General features: G+C 38.1%; 1 protein-coding gene across 1 annotated transcript in view; it reads left to right on the top strand.

Moving 5' to 3' along the window:
* Window positions 1–20,069, top strand: part of NDST3 (N-deacetylase/N-sulfotransferase (heparan glucosaminyl) 3) — a 380,811-nt gene that overhangs the window by 191,396 nt on the left and 169,346 nt on the right. The window lies entirely within an intron of this gene.

Genomic DNA, 20,069 nt, shown 5'->3' with positions numbered 1-20,069 from the left:
TGTGCATGTTCGATCTATCTCTGACTCTTAAAGTTGGTAGAAATCATCTATTTCTTCTTTGGCTCTGATTGTTGGTGTATATATCTGAATGATGGTGGTATTCACTGGATTTCCTTTTAAGCATATGGATATAATCCTGCATATATATATATATATGTATAATGTTTTCAGCAGAATCTTGCTTATAGGTGATAATAATGGATATTGTTTGATCATCTCCACACTCTGTCAGGTCATCTTTCTTTGGACTGGAAACAAATATGAATCTCTTCCAGGTAGTTGGCCTAGTGATTGTCCTCCAGATAGATCTCTTGGTACAACTTGTTGAACACACCCAGGACAGCCAGCAACTGTTTGTTGTAGTATGTAAGTTGATATGTTATAGATTCTTGGGGACTATTTTTTGCCAATTATTTTAGAGAGCTTGAACTTCTTCCTTCATCACCAAAGGCTTTTCTTGCCGTTGTTTTGTGAAATTCTTCTGTGTTAGACACTTCTTTTTTAGCATAATGACTCTGTATACTCCTTTCATCTTCTTTTAATGCTTCATGGATTATTTTATTCTACCCAAAGCATCCTTAAGTATTGCATCTCGAGACTTGAATCTGTTCTTCGGTTCCATCAGTTTTAGAAATACCAGATGAGTTCAACCGTTTCAACTTTCTTGCTTTGGCTCTTTGTACGTTTTGTTCATTCTGCCCTTTGAAAACTTCTGTTCAGGTCCAATTGATATTTTTCAGCAAAGAGATGCAGCTCTGCATGTGCTTAGTAGGTTGTGCCAAGAAATATGGAGGACAGCTACCTGGCTGATGGACTGGAAGAAATCCACACTTATGCCCATTTCAAAGAAAAAGGTGGTCCAACAGTGTGAATCATTTAAAAGTATCACTATAATCACATACAGAAAAGATCTTTCTGTTTATTATCCAAAAATGACTAAAATAGTGAACAGAGAAGTGCCAGAAATAGACGTTTTGTTTAGAAGAGGCTGTGGTATTAGAGCTATCATTGGCAATGGTAGTTGGATATTGGCTGAAAATAGATAGTACAGAGGGATGTCTGTTTGTGTCTTATTGCCTATGATAAGGCATTTGACTGTGTGAATCACAGCAAATTTTGGCTAACCTTGAAAAGAATGGAAATCCCAGAACACATGGTCATGCTCATGAGAAACCTATACCTAGACCAGGAAGCTTGTATATGAACAAAACAAGGAAACACAGAATGGCTCAAAATCAAGAAAAGAATGTGTTAGAGATATATATTTTCTCTATATCTGTTCAATCTATATGCAGAACAGATCGTCTGGAAGGCTGAACTTTATGAAGAAGAATTAAGTATTAGGATTCGAGAAAGACTAATTAAAAACTTGCATTATGTAGGTGACACAACCTCGCATATTATCTAAAGGGTAGGAGATGAGACATGGGCAACAGGGTCAGACATGTCTCTTTGAAAGGGCAGAAGGAATGAGAATTAGCACATACCTTTACCACAGCAGAGCAGAAAGTAGATAAGTTGGCCTGTTGCCCAGCTCCATGGTACATCTAGTTCCAGCACAAAGGATTCATTTATTCCTTGTTTGCTCACAGAGTCACAATTGTGGTAAACGAATGAGGTTTATTAGGGAAATAAGTTTGAGAGTGAAGGAGGTAAAAAATATCACACAAAGCAAGTCTGAGTTTTAACCCAACAGTCCCAAGGCACAATTTCTCAATTAGTTCGGGCTCTAGTTTTAGTTCTGCGATCAGATCCAAATTATCCAGCAGGGTTTGCTTCTGAGTAGTTAAAAGGTTGCTTCTTCTTAAAGCATCTGGCAAAAACAGCAAAGCCTTTAACTGTGGACAAACTAAATGCAAGAAGTCTCAGATCACACTTTTCCACAGTTCCTCCACAGCAAAACCACAGTTATCTCTCCACCATCATCATCAGGGTCTTGCTACCAGGATTTCAGTCTCATAAGAATCTTGCTCTAAATCCTTCAAGTCTTGCTCACTGCAAGTCTAGCTCATGTCAAGTCTGGCTGCCACAAGTCTTGCTATTCAGTGTGGGAAGTACACTCTCTTATCTTAGTCCCACAGCTGTTGATAATTTCCAAAATCATGTCTGTAGTTAAGGTACCTGGAGACCAGAAGGGACTTAATGTAATGGCTTAAAAAACCCTTTAAACTTCAACTCTTAGGCTAACACTGTTGTTATTATGTGCCATCAAATTACCTGCAACTCACTGCAGTCCTCTGTACAGTAGTTCTGAACTCTGCTCTATCCTGAGCCAGCATTATTGTCTCTCACATACATCTCATACAAGGTCTTCCTCTCTCATGCTGTCCCTTCATCCTCCCAAGTATGATGTCCCTCTCCAAGGACTTGTCCCTCTTTGTAATATGCCCAAAGTATGTCAGACAAAGTTTCAGAATCCTAGTTTCACGCTCTCTAGAATGAACGTGTTTTTTTCTCCTAGCAATCCATGGTATATTCAGTACTCTTCTCCAGCACCACAGCTCAAAGGCATCAATTCTCCTATCATCCCTAGTCATTGTTCAGATTTCTGATGCATAAAATGTAATTATGAAAAAAAAATGTAATTATGAAGACCGTGGAACACGTTTGTTTCCAGACTGATATTACTGCTCTTTAGGATCCTGGAGATATTCCTGACAAAAGACTTTCTCAATGCAGTTTGTCTTTTGATTTCCTGGCTGATGGTACCAAGATTGTTGATTGTGTAGCCAAGCAAACTAAAGCTGTTAACGCTCTCAAGCCCTTTACCTTCTATCATGAAGTGGCCATTTGGCCCAATAATGAGAATCCTTGTTGTCTTTATGTTGAGTGTGAATCCATATTGAAGGTTGTAATCCTTGACCTTCTGTAGCAAGTGCTTCAGGTCCTCCTCAGTTTCAACAAGCAAGGTTGTGTCACCTACATAACGCAGGTTGTTGATGAATCTTCCTTCAATTTTGATGCTACGTTTCTCTTCATAGAGTCCAGCCTCCTGGATGATATTTTCCACATATAGATTGAGAAGGTATGGAAATAGAACACATCCCTGGCATATACCATTCCTCATCTTAAACCGTGCGGTGTTTTCTGGCTCTGGTCTGTTGCACAAACAAGTGTTTGGAGATTCTCATTCTTCTCAGAGTCAGCCACAATTTGTTGTGACGCACAGTCAAATGTCTTTGCACAGTTAATGAAACACAGATAGACATTCCTCTCGTACTGCCTGCTTTCAGTCAAGATTCATCTAACATTAGCTATAATTATCTCTAATGCCACAACATCTTCTAAACCCAGCCTGCACATCTGGCAGTTCTGTATTGATGTTCTGTTCCAGTCATTTTTGGATTATTTTCAGCAATATCTTGCTTACAAGTGATAATAATGGTATTGTTTGATCATTTCCACACTCTGTTTGATAACCTTTCTTTGGAATAGGAACAAATATGGATCTCTTCCAGTCAGTAGGCCAGGTGGTTGTCTTCCATATTTCTTGGCACAACTTGGTGAGCACTTTCTGGGCACTACACATGCCAAAACTGAGGAAGACTTAAAAGGTTTGCTGCAGAAAGTTAAACAATGCAGTTTTCAATATGAATTTAATTTCAACATCAAGAAGACAAAGATTCTTACCACTGGGCCAATCAGCAACACCATAATGGATGGGGAAGAGATTGAGTTTGTTAACAATTTTGTCTTGCTCAAATCCACAATCAACACTCTTGGTAGTGATGTTATTTTTATTGTTATGTGCCATTGAATTGTCTGCAACTCATAGTGACCCTATGTACACTAGCTCTGAAATCTGCGCTTTCCTGAGCCAATCTCATCATCTCCAACATACTTAATCCCATTTCTCCAGTCACTGAGTCAATCCATCTCATCGTAGGTCTTCCTCTCCTGCACTGTCCCTCCATTCATCTTACTAAGTATTGTGTTCCTCTTCAAGGACTGGTCTCTCCTGGCCATGTGCTCATAGTATGTGAGGCAGAGCTTCAAAATCTTTTCCCCAAAGGGGCATCATGGTTTCACTTTCTCTAGGACAAACCTGTTTGTTCTCATAGCAATCCACAGTATATTCAGCACTCTTCTCCAGCACACATAATTCAAAGGCATTGATCCTTCTTCCATCATGCTTAGTTATTGTGCAGCTCTTGGATGCCCTCTTCAGTTTCCGCAAGAAAGATTGTCATCTGCATAATGCTGTTTTTTAATGAGTCTTCCTCCAATCCTGATGCCATATTCCTACTCATAGAGTCCAGCCTCCTGAATGATCTGTTCTGCATATAGGTTTAAAAGGTATGCAGATAAGTTGCATCCTTGATATACACCTATCCTAATCCTGAACTATAGAGTGTTTTCCTGCTCTATTCTAATTACTGCTTCCTGGTCCAAGTATAGGTTTCACATGAGCACAATTAAGTGTTCTGGGATCACCATTCTTCTCAAGGTTATCCACAATAGTCCTAAAATTTAAAAAAATTCATGGCATTAAGAAAATCTACTTTCAGGGAGCTCTCCAGAGTGCTAAAGAGCAGTAGTGTCAGTCTAGACTAAGGCGTGACTGACCCAGGTCATGGTTTCTCAGTTGTTAGCTATGCATCTGAGAGCTCGATAATGACTAAGGATGACAGAAAAAGAATCTATGCCTTTGAGTTGTAGTTCTGGGAAAGAGTATTAAGCATAATAAGTACTGCCAAGAGAACAAACAGGTTTAACCTGGAGAGGGTGAAACCAAGCTGTTCCTTACAGGCATTTTGAAGTCTTTTGAAGCTCTGTCTCACATACTATGGGTATATGGCCAGGAAAGACTATTCTTAGGAGAAGAATATTATGCTATGAAGGGTGAAGGAATAGAAAAGGAGAGGAAAACCCCAACTAAGGTGAATTGGCATAATAACTTAAGTAATGGATATAGGTGTGTTAGGGATAGCTAAGGCTAGGACAGAGTTCAGAGGTATAGTACATAGGGTTGCTATAAGTTTCAGGCAACTCAGTGGCATATAACAACAACAACAGAAAACAAAATTGACAGTATTTAATTACATTTGTCTTTATATTTTTTTAAATTTTATTTTACTTTATTATTTTTTGCACATGTATAATGAAATCAGATCTGACTGGTACAGGAGGTTGTCTTTATATTTAACAAGAATTTGATATTATTTCCATACTTACCTGGCAGGGAAGATACCATAATCACAAAGGTGATTTTCCAAGGGCGAGGCACTCCAAATGTGCTGACCGCTGCATCTTCCCCAAATGTGGGAAATTCGACTGCATAATTTTTTGTAGTGGGGCACTGTGTTTGCATGTTCCCCTTTAAAAAAATAAATGTAAAGAAAAGGAATCATTTGATCTAATTTTTAAAACCCTAATGATTGTCAAAAAACGATAAACTTTTAAATCTAGCCCTTTGATAGCTATTTTACCTACTTCTTTATTTCACACTTTGGGAAAAAATGGAAAAGAAGATTTCTATGTTAATCTATTCTTTGAAGGCTTTTTTTTAAAAAAAAATGTCAAACTATACTAAAATTCCATAACAGAAACATTCTCTAATAGCTAAAATCTTGGCATGCAAGATCAAAATCTTTATTTCCTAACCAAGAGAAAAATCTTGATTTGCTTGATTTTGTTCTTGAGAAAGAAAGAAGTAAGCTCCCTTTGAGTAGCTGCTTCTGACTAGCCATGTCTACTTAAGCTGTGGAGTTCAGCATTGCCTGGTCATGCATTATTCCCAGGATCTGCTGTGCATGGACTGACTTGACTTATATTAGAGCATCTTGCCAGCAGTTGCTGCACTTCCTTAATTTCTTTCAGTCACTGAAGCTCTTGGAGGATTTCTTCTGCATGTGCCAAAGCTTCTCATGAACTGAAATTTTTATGTGGTCAATTAATTTCACCATAATAAAACAAATTGTTTTCTACATTTTCAGTTTATTGTATGCAAAGGATCTGTTTCATGCAAATTTATTTTCTCCTAAGTATTTGTATATGTGAAACTGTGTATATTACATTGTTGTTGTTATGTGCTGTCTAGTCATCTGCAACTAATAGCACCCCTAAGTACAACAGCCCTAAACCCTGCTCTATCCCATGCCAAACTTATTGTCCCTGACACACCTATTCCCATTACCCCAGTGACTGAATCAGTCCCTCTCATCGAGGGTCTTCCTCTCCTGCACTGTCCCTCCACCCTCCCAAGCATGACGTCCCTCTCCAAAGACTGATCCCACCTTGCAGCATGTCCAAAATATGTCAGACGAAGCTTCAGAATCCTTGCCACCAGGGAGCAGTCTGTCTTCATCCTCTCATTTGTTCTCCTAGCAGTTCATGGTATATTCAGTTCTCTTCTCAAGAACCACAACACAATGGAATCAACCCTCCTTCTATCAACCCTAGTCATTGTCCAGGTCTCTGATGCATAACAAGCAATTGCAAAGACCATGGTCTGTATCAGGTGCACCTTAATCTCCATACTGGCATCATTGCTCTTCAGTACTTTGGAGAGGTCTCTGACAGAAGACTTTCCCGGTGCAATTCGTCTTTTAATTTCCTGGCTGTTGATACCCAGAGTGTTGATTGTAGAGCCAAGCAAACTAAAGCTGTCAACAATCGCAGTCTCTTCACTATCTATCATGAGGCTGAGCTTCAGTCGAAATTGAGGGCTGTCCTTGGCCTTCTGCAGCGAGTACTTCAGGTCATCCTCAGTTTCTAAACCCATTTTAAGACAGCATTTAACAACAACAAAAACAACAAATCTGTTTTATACATGTGAACCTTAAGTTTTTATTTTGGATAGAAAGATATTCTTTTCAATGAATAATAAAGCTGTTATCACGTTTAAGGAAGTCACCAACAAATGCAAGCATTTTTCTAGAAATACCTCCAAAAACCTACCACTACATGTGAAAAATAGAGAAAATTCTATTTTAAATTATAGATTTAAATCCTCAGTACTCTGAGATAGCACAAACTTCCACATATTGGATATATATGAGACATTTTAATCAAAGCAAAGTATAAAAATAAGAAAAAGATAGAAGTGTTAAAAAAAATCATGTTGTAATTAAGTTCTAGGCACACAACCCCACCTCCAGTTGCAGTATAGAATGTTGATTTTTCTATCACTGTAGGTCTTCTTTTTAAGATCCCATGAGTTTGCATATTTGCTAATCTTGGAAATCACAGAGGTTTTCTTGAAAGGTTTTCTTGTTTTTTATTGTTGGGTGCCATGAGTCAGAACTGAGCCATAGCTGACCCTCTGGTGGTTTTCTGAGACAGTTAATTGCACAGGAGGAGACTGCCCAGCTTTCTTCCTCAGAACAGCTGGTAGATTTGAAGCGCATGCCTTAGAGACAAGTACTGTCATAGATCAAATTGTTAGGTGTCAACAGGTCACGTACAACCCATAGCAACCTATGAACAACACGTCTGAATGCTGTCCTGTCCTTTGCCACACTCACAATTTCTGACATACTCAAACCCATTGCCACAGTCATTGTGTCAGTCTATATGGTTGAATGTCTTCCTCTCTTTCACTGACCTTCCACCTTTTCAAGCACAATGTCCCTCTACAAAAAAAACAGCTTCTCCTAGCAAAATATGTGAGTTGAAACTACTAATTTTAATAAATTATGGATTGAATAGTGTTCTTCAACAATATGTGTCACCTTAGCAATGATTCTGGCTTTATGAAATAATAAAATGATCCCCAATGTTATGGTCTGATTTGCCAACCAGTTTCAAGAGTATTTGGGAGGGATGCACCATCCTTGCATGGATTATAGCCCTGATCTGAATTTCCCTCAAATGTGCTCTGTATCAGCTTCTACCTTAGAGAAAAGGAGAGAAAAGTGAACAGAGATGGATGGACCTCTAACCACCAACAAAGAAGAGCCAAGAGTGGAGTATATTTTGGGGCCCAGGATTCCTTACCTACAGGCAAGACTGATGCCAAGACACATAGAGATCTACAAGATACACTAGGTTCCCAGACGTAGAAAGGAGACAAGGCTCTTCCTCTAGAATGTTGTTGTTATTATGTACCATGGAGTGAGAACTGACCCACAGCTGTTCCTCCAGCAAGTTTTCAGAAGCAGTAAATCACATGGGAGGAGATTGCCCATCTTTCTATCATGGAACAGCTGGTGGATTTGAGCCAGTGTCTTTGGGTTGACAGTGAAGCTCATTACCCTTAGGCCATCAAGGTTTCCTCTGGAATACAGCATCTTAAGTTGAATTTCTAGCGTTCTAGAAAGCTCTGGTGGCCCAGTGGTAAGGACTTGCACTGCCAACCCAAAGGTAGGCAGCTCAAATCCTCCGGCTCCTCAGCAGAACAAAGATTATGGGCAATCCTTTCCCTCTGAAAACTCAGGGGAGGATCTATTGTAAATCAGCACTGACTTGATAGCGTATAACAACAGCAGACTGTGAAAGAATTTGTTTCTGTTTGTTGAAGTCATCCATTTGTGTCCAGTCTGTTATATAGCTCCTAAAACAAACAGCTCTACAACTCAGAACCTATTCATAGCTGACTTTCCAGCAGGTTCTCAGAGGCTTGTAAGCCACAAAGAGATTCATACTGCCAGAGTCACTGCTCTTGGGTTATCAGTACAACTGTCTATGCACTAAGCCGACAGAGCTCACTTCTTTCAAAGCAGTTGTTATGTGGCATCAAAGCTACAACTACTCGGTGACCCTGTGAACAACAGATCTGAAACCTGTCCTATCCTATGCAACATCTTCATCATCTCTGATATACTTGAGTCCATTGATAATTGGTGACTGGAATGCAAAAGTAGGAAACAGTGAAGAAGGAGTATAGTTAGAAAGTATTGACTTGGTGATATAAATCAGGCTGGAAATTGAATGAATGAATGGATATTGTATTTACAATGATTTATTCATAGCAAATACCTTTTTTCTAAAGACAGAAATGGCAACTTTACAGATAGATCTCACCTGGTGGGCTTTATAGAAATCAGAGTGATTACATTTGGGGGGTGAGGGTGGAAATCATTGGAGAAGCTCAATATTGACAGTCCAGACTAGGCCAGGGTGCACTGTGGGACAGGTAATCAATTACTAATATGCAAGTTCAAATTGAGGCAAAAAAAAAGAAAAAGTAAAGAAGTCCACTGGAATCTAGACGTGATCTTGAATCAACTCCATCTGAATTTCAAGATCATATTAAGTGTAGGCTTGAAGTATTGAACACCAATGATCTAAGACCAGATGAGTTGTGGCAAAAGGTAATTACAAAAACAGATGAGGAAGGAAAAATTGAAATGCATGTCAGAAGAGACTAACGATTGCACTGGACAAAACAAAAGGAAAATATGTCAAAGTGAAAAAGCCAAACAGAAGATTTCAAAGAGCAGCTTGGGAGGACAAAGTAAAATGTTATAATAGAATGTGCAGAGAGTTGGAGTTAGAGAATAACAAGTGAAGAACTCGCTCTCCATTTCTCAAGCTGAGAGGACTGAAAAACAAACTTAAGTCTCATGTTGCAATATTGAAAGATGCTATCGTCAATGTATTTAGTGACCCAGAAGCATCAAAATAAGATGGTGAGAACACACAGAATCAGTGTGCTAGAAAAACTTGATCGACACTGAACAATTTCCGGAAGTACCATATGAATAGGAGCCAATGATAATGAAGGAAGTAGAGGCTGCCTTGAAAACACTGACAGAAAATAAAGTCCCAGGAATGGGTGGGATACCAGTCATTGAAATAACAGTTGTTGTTGTTGTTGTTGTTGTTGTTGTTGTTGTTAGGGGCCATTGAGTCAAGTACAACACATAGTGACCTTATGGACAGAAGATCTGAGCCCAGCTTATCCTGCACCATCTTCACACTTCCTGATACATAAGAAACCCCAGTCACTGTGGCAAACCACCTGGTTGAAGGTCTTCTTTTCCTTTGATAGAATGGATTGTTAAAAGTAGCACATGCATTTGATCACTGATATTTGTTGAGGGCTTAGTATTGAGAAGACTTTATGCATATACTCATTACTGTCAGGTTGATTCTGACATATGTATTAGAAGGTAAAACTGCTTCATAGGCTTTCCTGGTGATAATCTTTGCAGAAGATGGTGCCTATATGTGGATTCCAGAGTAAAGTGTATCACCCGGGAGTCTTACTGAGCATTTAACAGTGTGTAAAGCAGAACTCAACATTAATGACACAATGGATTATGAATTAGCCAAAATATTAAGTGGTATAAATACATAAGCCATTTAATGGGAGGCAAAAATTAGGCCTTCTGCTCCCATAAAATTTTAGCCTTGGAAACGAAAATTATTGGCAAGTTCTACTTTGTCCAGTAAGTTAGCAATTTGAATCCTCTCAGAGGTACATTGAGAGGCAGTCTGCTTCTCAAATTTTAGGTAGAATTCTGCTGTGCACATGTGAGTTTGCCAAGAGTTGGAATGGATTTGGTAGCATCTAACAAGTGACTACAGGAAGTATCAAAAATAGCACTATCTTTCCTGCACAGAAGCTGTTTGGTGTTGATGGAGGTCATTTAAAGAGATGGAAGACATTTGGAGAAAAGCAGTTCTGTAAGATAGAGTTCAATTTTTTGGATAACAAGACCCACTCGTGTTCTAATAATTCCACACATTTTTATGCTAATATCATATTAACCACTCCTTTTGATCTATGTCCTCCACGAGAAAAAATAATAATTACAAGAGTTTTTAGATCCAAGGTGATACATAATACTTTGAACATTTTCCATAATTTTTTTAAAAAAAATTAAAATTACCAATCAAATTTTTAAGCTGAGATGTTTGTATTTTATACTTGTCTCCCAATATTGTTATTGTTGTTAGGTGTCATAAAGTTAACTTTAACTGATAGAACTTCATGCCACAGAGTAGAACTACCAGTCTATAATTTTCTAGGCTGTAGTCTTTATTGTCACATTTTCATCTCATAGAGCAATTGGTGGGTTTGAATCATCAACCTTTTAGTTAGTAGCCAAGTGAATAACGATTTGTGCCACTAGAGCTCTGCTTTCCTGATATTACCAAATTTTTTATGAAGAGAGAGTGAGAAGAAAGGAAGGAAGGAAGGAAGAAAGGAAAAAAAGAAAGAAAGATAGTTGTTATTGTGTACCATAGGGTTGGAACAGATCCATAGCTAACTATCTGGAAGGTTTTCAGAGGCAGTTAACTGTATGGGAAGAGGCTGCCCATCCTTTTTCCACCGAGCAGCTGGTAGCCTTGAACCACATACCTTCAGAATTGTAGTCCATTTTCATGCTATTAGGCCACCAGAGCTTAATATTATTATTCTATATTCTATTCTATCCCGTTCTATTGTAGTCTAGTCTATATTATAATCTCAAATATATATGTTATATGTTCTGTTCTAGTCTAGTCTAGTCTATATTGTTCTTGTTTTTGTTTGTTACCTTCAACTCAAGCATGACTCATAGCAACCCTATGAACAAAAGGCCTGAAGCACCACTACAACTATCAACATTTATCAAAGTTCGTAGAGTTTCAGGAGGCATGTTATTTAGGAAATAGATGCCATTCAAAGAGGAAGAAGAGACTAATTAAGTGTTGGTGGACTAATTGATTAAAAGTTGATTTGGACTTAATGACTGACTTTTAGCCATAAGGCTAAAGACCTTTTAAAACATGATCATTTACTTTCCAGAATATGTTGTAGTCGTGATTGTGTACTGTTGAGTCAGAGCTGACCCACAGTGGGGCTTTAGAGACAGTTAATCTAACGAGAGATTGCTCATCCTTCTCCTGTAGAGCAGCTGGTGGGATTCGAACTGTGTTCCAGAATATACTGCCTTTCATTTCAGCGCCCTTTGTGTGTGTGTGAAAAGACATGTCAGATACTCTTTTTTGTAACTGAATTTAAGATTTTAGGGTTAATTTCTTTTTCCTTAAAAAATAATTTAAAGGTTATCTCCTACAAACAGTAAGTCATAGGCTAGAACTATATGGAAGACTGTAAGGCATTTGGATAGATAAGGAGAGAAGCAAGCCCAGGAATAGGTGGTGGTGGTGGTGGTGGTGGTGGTTGTTATATGTTCTTATATGCCATTGAGTCACTTGTCATTCAATAGCAAACCTATTTATAAAGACCTAAACCCTGCTCTATCCTGTGCCAATCTTACTGTCTCTGACACACCGAGTCCTATTACCCCAGTCACAGAATCTTAATCAATCCATCTCATCAAGGGTCTTCCTCTCTTGAGCTGTTCCTCCACCGACCCAAGCATGACGTCTCTCTACAAGGACTGGTCCCTCCTTGCCACATGTCCAAATTTTGTCAAACGACGCTTCACAATCCTTGCCTCCATGGAGCAGCCTGGTTTCTTTCACCTTCTCTAGAACAAACTTGTTTTTTCCTCTTAGCAGTCCATAGTATATTCAGCAAGGTATAAGTTGGGGTTTATCACAGCAATCTCAGGAGAGACAATCCCAAAATCTACCTCAAAAGTATAAAATTAAACAGGCTGATAACTTATAGTAGAAAATAGTCCAGTAATTTAATAATTTCCACATTATATTTGAATGATAGAGTGGCAGTGATTACAATAATAAATCACACTCATGGAATGTGTATCATGTTTCAAGAATTACACAAAATGCTTTGCATGCATCATATTATTTGGTTATCTCTAAATCCCTTTGGAGGAATCTACGTTTTTTTTTTATTTGGGGACTTTAAAAAATTCTATTTATTTTAATGAAAGTTTACAGAGACTTTGGATTTCCATTCATTCATTATTGCACACTTTCTTCCCTGCCCACCCCTCCCCCCACCCAGTTCGCTTTTCTCTTTGAAAAGTAAAAAAAAAATTTATTTCATTGTTGTACAATTCCCACCCCCTAGTCCACTCCACTATGAAGCTTTTATTCTGGACTCTTGTCATGACAATAATACCTAATCATATATTCCTCCTAAACAGTTCTCTCTTTCATCTGTTTCAATGCTGTATACATTATTTATCCCTTTTTGTTTCTCCTCAACCCTGATATCAGTCCCACACCTCACTCTATACACAAAAACTAATTCAAAGTGGATCAAGGACCTAGGACTAAAACCAAGCACTATAAACTTCATTAGAGAAAAGCTTGGAAGAACTTTAGAAGCCCTAATCCACAACATCAACAGTCTTCCAAACATCCTGAAAAACCTACAGACAGGAAAGGATAAAATAGATGAATGGGACCTTCTAAGAATCAAAACCGTATGCGTATCCAAAAACTTCTCCATCAGGGTGAAAAGGGAAGCCACAGACCGGAAAAAAATATTTGGTAATGACATGTCAGACAAGGGACTTATATCTAGAATTTATAAAATATTCAAGCACCATAACAAGATAAAGGTAAACAACCCAGTTGAAAAATGGAAACAGGGTATGAAGAGATACTTTATCAGAGACGATGTTCAGATGGAGAACAAATACATGAAGAAATGTTCAGATCTCTACCTCTAAGAGAGATGCAAATCAAAACAACTATGAGATATCAACTCACCCCAGTAAGAATAGAAAAATTTAACAGAACATCAAACAACAAATGCTGGTGAGGTTTTGGAGAAACTGGGACCTTTATTCACTGTTGGTGGGAGTGTAAAATGGTGCAACCAATATGGAAAGCAGTATGGCGCTTTCTCAAAAAGTTGAAAGTAGAAATACTATTTGACTCAGCAATTTCACTAGTGGGAATATACGATAAAAAATCATAACTGCCACCCAAGCAGATATATGCTCACACGTGTACATTGTGGATTTGTTTATAATAGCAAAGAGTTGTAAACAACCCAAGTGCCCCTTAACAAACAAATGGCTAGAGAAGCTGTGGTATATTCATGCAATGGAATACTATGCTGCATCGAAAAACAAAGAACTAATGAAATGTTATACAAAATGGGTAACCCTGGAGGACATTATGATGGGTGAAATATTTCAGTCACAAAAGGACAAATACTGTATAGTGCCACTGTTGTAAAATGGGAATCTACTTTTTGATGAACATTTTAGAAAGCAAGACATTCTATAAGTCAGAAGCCACAGAGCTGTCTAATATAAGAGTAAAATAAAGTGGACTATTGGATTCCAGATGAATTTGTTCCCATTGTAATGCATTGAATTGTATTTGGTGATTATCAATTCAAATCTGCCATCTACTCTGGGAGAACGATGTGAGGTCTTTTCCCACTAAAAGATACAGCCTCAGAAACCTGATGGAAAGTCACAGTGAGTTGGAATTGATACAATGACAGTGGGGTTTCCTTGGGGATTTAGAAGAGGAAGTTTATGTCACCCCGTACCAGTAAACAAAAATAGACAATATTCAAGAATTTCCATGTTTCTCTAGTATTAAAAGTTAGAAGGTAAAGCACAATCAATAAGAGTGCATCTAAATTCCAAAATCAATCTCCATAAAATCTATGTGTTTCCTACTGCCAAAGGGGCCCTTTAGAGTAGTGAGAGAAGATCTTCACCCTGAAACCCACAGCGTCCCTTTTCAGCAGGAAGTAGCTAAGAGAATACGCCATCCCCTTTTCCTTATGACTCAGGGTGAAGTCTCTCTCAGGGAGGAGTGATAGGGAATGGCAAAGGACTCACTGACAAAGGAGATTAATCAGAACTGGCTTTGACAAGCACTGTGGCATTTGGACAAGAACAAACTGGGAGGAGGGTAGAGAGAATAGTGCAACAATGAATGAATGGAAACCCAAAATCTCTGTAAATGTTTATGAAAATTAATAAAATATAATTATAGAAAAAAAAAGTTAGAAGGTAAAACAAATGTACTTCTTTGTTCTCAAACATTGTTAAACAGTCTGATATAAGGGAAATGTCTGTTAGTATGAGAAAATTATTAAAAAGTTCAACTTACTGCTATCAAGTTTGAATGGACTCATAGCTGACCCGCCAGTGGGTTTTCCAAAACTGTAAGTCTCACAGGAAAAGATTCCCCATATTTGTCCCTGAAAACTACTAGTGGACCTGAAGTGCCTCTGGGTTAGCAGCATCATTCATAGAAACTGCACACGATTATGACAATGAGTGTTACACAAGATTCCAAAGAGTATATCTAGTTACATAGGCAGATTTATTTACATACTTTCTTGGAAATTTTGATGGTATCTGAATTTCATCATTTATAGTTCCTGATATTTTTCATTTTGTCCTTGCTTCATCCAGCAATCATCCAAGAAGTTTCAGCTGTTAACATCTTTTTTCTTTTATGTTTCTGTGATTGCAATTAATTTCCTTTACCTGATCCTTTCCTTAAACTACTTTACATGAATATTTTAGTGGCCGTTCCTTGCAAAAGTTATGTGTTGGTTCATGATCCTTAGTTTAAAAAGAAAGCAAAATAAAAATATGCTTTGACATTAAAAAAAAATATCTTGGTTTCCATAGAATCATTCATGTGCATTGTGTTTTATATATTACTGTTGAACAATATCTTTTAGTACCCTGTCTCATGAAATCCCTATTGCTCCTTGCCTAGCCTTTCACCACCATGCCGTTATCCATCCACTAATTTTTCCTGAAATGTTACAGTTCCATTTTAGTGGAATTCTAGGTGATATAATAATCGAACAATTATAGTAATTTTCATAAGGATGCAAGTGAAATGAAGACCATCAGGCTTTCTCGTTTATCAGAAACACAGGCATACTCCATCGGCCAACCTCCTCAGATGTTAGCCATTCTCTTTGTTATGGCAGCAATATGATGCTGTCCATTTCTAATCTTCAGCCATTGGCTAGCTGGTATGAGTTTTCAAAAGAGAATAAAGTTTGCTAGAGGAAAAGAGCATTCCAGTTGAGGGAGGAGAAAGCAGTGCGTACAGTATATAGCAAAGATTTAGGGGAAATAATTAGAAATGGAGGAATATAAGCTAATAGGAGATAAGGGGATGTACATGGCCAAGTAAAGAAGTCTGAAACTGATAGGTAAGTACACGGAAAATCATTTGCAGCCCATTTACCTTCTGTGTTTAGGTACATCAGATAATTCCAGCCTCTTTTGTTATTATTTAAGGTGAAAATAGAGCTAGCTGTATTTGTATTTTTTCTATAAAAAATGTCACATATTTGTACAACGCAGTCCATTTTAGCAGCCTAAAACTCTAGTTCTCTGTATATGAAGTTGTTCTTTGACATGAAGAAAAGGCATGACTAATTCAAAGGAAGGAAATTATTTAAGTGAAAGTTTGAGACTATAAAACTATTGAAAATTGCAAACTTGAAAATAAAAAAGCATTCATAAGAAAATAATGCATGTCAACTATGAAGCCATGGGTGTCCTTTTTTTATAAAAGATTCATCTTTCATGCCTGTGCTGTTTTTTTTTCTCTATGCCACAGAGACTCCATCAGAATTGATAGAGCATCTCAACTGGAGAAGAACACTCACAATTAATGCAGAATTTTCCCAACCACCCATTACTCACGCAAAAAAAAATCCAAATATGACATAAATTTCTTTTTGTAATTGACAGAATCACCTGAATAGAAGGAGAATGACATGTGATTAATTATTTCATAAATGCAGTGTTTGTCATTTTAAACTCTTACTGTCTTTTGAGTGTAAGTTTTCAAAATATGTTGCTTTTTCCATGTTGTTATTCCTTATCATCATTTATAATACACAAATATCTCGTTATACATTCATTTTATGATGTATTTTTATTCATCCATTTAATAAGTGTTTGTTATTTATTTATTAATTTTCTGCTCTCTTCTGTTCTGGGTAATCATACTAGAATGATTATCTTTCTATATAAACTTTTCTTTAGCATTTCATAATACTGTTCTTAAACAGCATTTGTCTTTTTGTAACAAATAGTTTGGTGCACAACAGGCTTACTTCAAGTTAACTATAATTCTTAAATGGTTCAGTACTCTTGGTGCCCCCCTATTTTCCCTATACACAATTCTTCTACTCAGAGAAACTTTTTCTGTAGGCTTTTACCATATTATCCAATAGAAAGGGTGTGCTTTTTCTCAGTCTGGGAACATTGTCTCTTACTAGCCCACACACAGAGGAGCCAACAGAAGTGTGACAAACATGATGGAAATTGGGCAATAGGCAAAATAAAATTTTGTCAGCAGTCCTGTAGAACTTGGAGTATGTTCTGTCTCACTTACAAATACTGACTTTATTTTCTGAAGAGGGCTGAGTGTTGTTTGTAACAAATGTTTGTCCTTTAACTTGCTGGAATTGTGAGCAGTGAAAGGACTCGATAAATGTCTTCATGTAGTGCTGCTATATCAGGAACACCAGAAGTTGGTGGCTTTACCAAGCAGAAATTTCTTCTTTCACAGTTTAGGAGGTGAGAAGTCCAAATTTCAGGGAGCCTGCTCTAGAGGAAGGCTTTCTCTCTCAAGCTCCTTTGGCTCTTGGAGGGGACATTCTTGTCTTTTTCAAGTTTCTGTTTTGTGGTTCTTTGGAAATCTCGTGTGGAATGGCATCTCTCTTTGTCAAGATATGTGTTCTCACCTGTTTGCTGCGTGTGTGAAAGAAGCAGATACAATGTGAGCATGGCCAAGTCTGACTTTTACCTGCTTCATGAAGGGAAACTGGCCCCATCAATAATATCCATAGCAGCAAACAGATAGCTACCTATCTGCTCCTGCACCTATATACACCAGTCATTGAGTTTGATACTCTTTGTTAACTAACAGACTTTACTCAGAGTTGTGATATCAAGAGTGGAGTATACTATATAAAACCATTACTGTAGAATGAGTATGAGGATCTAAGGTGGGAGGAGCATGAAAGCAGAAAGGTGAGGGTGGGTGGGAAGGGGGGTTAATCATAGGGTCGTGCAATCTGATGGAGTGAGTGGTGAAGAAAAAGGGAAAGATCCAGTGAGAAAAACAATGTATTCGAACTTTGTAAATACACCAGTATTAGAAACAAACAAACAAACAAAAAAGAGTGGAGTTTATTAGGGAAATATTTTGGGAAGTGGGAGAGGCAAAGAATATCTCACAAGTTCAAGTTTAGTTCAACAGTCCCAAACAGATTAACAGCAAAACATAATTCCTTAATTAGTGAAAGTCCTGACTTCATTTCACCAACACAAATTCAAAAAGCCTCTAGTTTCTTCAATCATCTGGCAAGGTTTGCTTCAGAATAGTTACAAATTCAGTTTCTCCTTCAATTATCTGGTGATAACAGCAAATTTTAACTGTGTCCAGAACAAATGCAAGAAACTTCAGGTCACACCTTGCCACAATTTCTCCACAGCAAAGCCACAGTCTCTACACCACCATCACCAATGTCTGGTTCTTACTAGGATTTTGCTCCAGTCTCCATCAAGTCTTTCTGCCTCTGTCCAATGTGGAAGCTCACTAGCATGTGCTCCCATGTGTTCTCCCCTCTCCCTCTCCCTTGCCCTCTCTTTCTCTCCCTTTCCTTCTCCCTCTCCCTTTCCCTCTCCCTCTCCCTTTCCCTCACCCTCTCCCTCTCCCTCTTCCTCTCCATGATCCCACAGCTGTTGATAATGGGTCTACAGATAAGTTAGCTGCTAATTAGAGGGTGCTAGCATAATGGCTAGAAAAGCCAACTAACTTTTCACTTAACATTGCAGCATCTATGTCTCAAAAGAAATTTACTTAAAATATGTTGTAAGTGCCATCAAGTTGAGTATGACTCATAGTGACCCTATGAACAAACGATCTGAATCCTGTTCTCTTTTGCCATCCTCACACTTCCTTGTACCCCAAAGCCATTGTGGCAGTCACTGAGTCAATCCACCTGGCTGAAGGTCTTCCTCTTCTTTTGCCAACCCTCCACTCTTCTCAGTATTATATCCTTCTCCAAGAAATACCCTCTCCTAGTAACACACCCAAAGTATGTTGAGACAAAGCCTCTTCATTCTTGCTTCCAAAGAGTACTCCAGCTGCACTCTTACCAAGACATAGCTATTTGTTCTTGTGGACATCCTTGTGATGTTCAGTTCTCTTTCCAACACCACAGCTCAATGGTATCAGTTATTCTTCTGTCCTCCTTAGTGATTGTCCAGCTCTAAAATACATAGCAAGTAATCAGAAAGATTATGTCCCGAATCAGACACATCTTAGTACTCGAACTGACATCATTACTCTTCAGTATTTCCCAGTGCAATAGTGCCTCCTTAACATAACAAAGAAAACCTTTCCCAAGTGGGATTATAACCTTAGAAATAAAGATTAGGATTTATAACACATATTTTAGGGAATTGCAGCTCAATGTCAAGAAGACAAAGATTCTTAGCACAGAACTGATAGGCAACATCATAATGGATAGAGAGGAGATTGAAACTATCAATAGCTTCATCTTGCTTTGATCCACAGTTAACACCCTTGATAACAACAGTCAAGTAATAAGTAAATGCATTACCCTTGGAAAATCTGCAGTTAGGGACCTTTACAAATATTTGAGGTGTAATGATGTCAGTTTGAGGACTAAGATGAATCTGATTCAGGCCATAGTCTTTCTGATTACTGCTATGCAGCTGAGATCTGGACAGTGAATAAGGATTACAGAATAAGAATTGGCACCTTTGATCTGTGGTATTGGAGAAGAGCACTGAACATCCCATGGACAGCCAAGAGAACGAACAGATATGTTTTGGTGTGTGTGCAGCTGGAGTATTTTTTGAAGGTAATAATGATGAGACCTCACGTCACATAATTAGTCATGTTGCTAGGAAGTGCTATGCTTTGGAGAAGGACATGATGCTAGGAAGGTTGGAGAGTGGAGGAAGGAGAGGAAGACCCTCATTTAGGTGGATTGACATGGTGACCGCTGTAATGGACTCTTGTGTACCATGAGAATGGCACGGGATAGAACAGATCTCAGAACTTTTGTTCATAGGTTCATTATGAGTCATACTTGACTGGATGACCCTTAACAACAACAAAATTTTCACTGGACACAATTCAGTCAGAAACATTAAGTATGACAAGCATGTACTGAATGGAGATTCCATCAGAAAACTCATTAAAATCACTAGTCCTTTAGACTATTCTGTCCCCCATATTTTAGGGCATTATTTTTATCGTAGGAGTAT

This window comes from Elephantulus edwardii, unplaced genomic scaffold (genome assembly GCF_000299155.1).
Source record: "Elephantulus edwardii isolate Elephantulus edwardi_28Jun2011 unplaced genomic scaffold, EleEdw1.0 scaffold00012, whole genome shotgun sequence".
Classification (NCBI taxonomy): domain Eukaryota; kingdom Metazoa; phylum Chordata; class Mammalia; order Macroscelidea; family Macroscelididae; genus Elephantulus; species Elephantulus edwardii.
The sequence above is the reverse complement of the archived record's forward strand: the minus strand, read 5'-3'. Positions and strand labels throughout refer to the sequence as shown.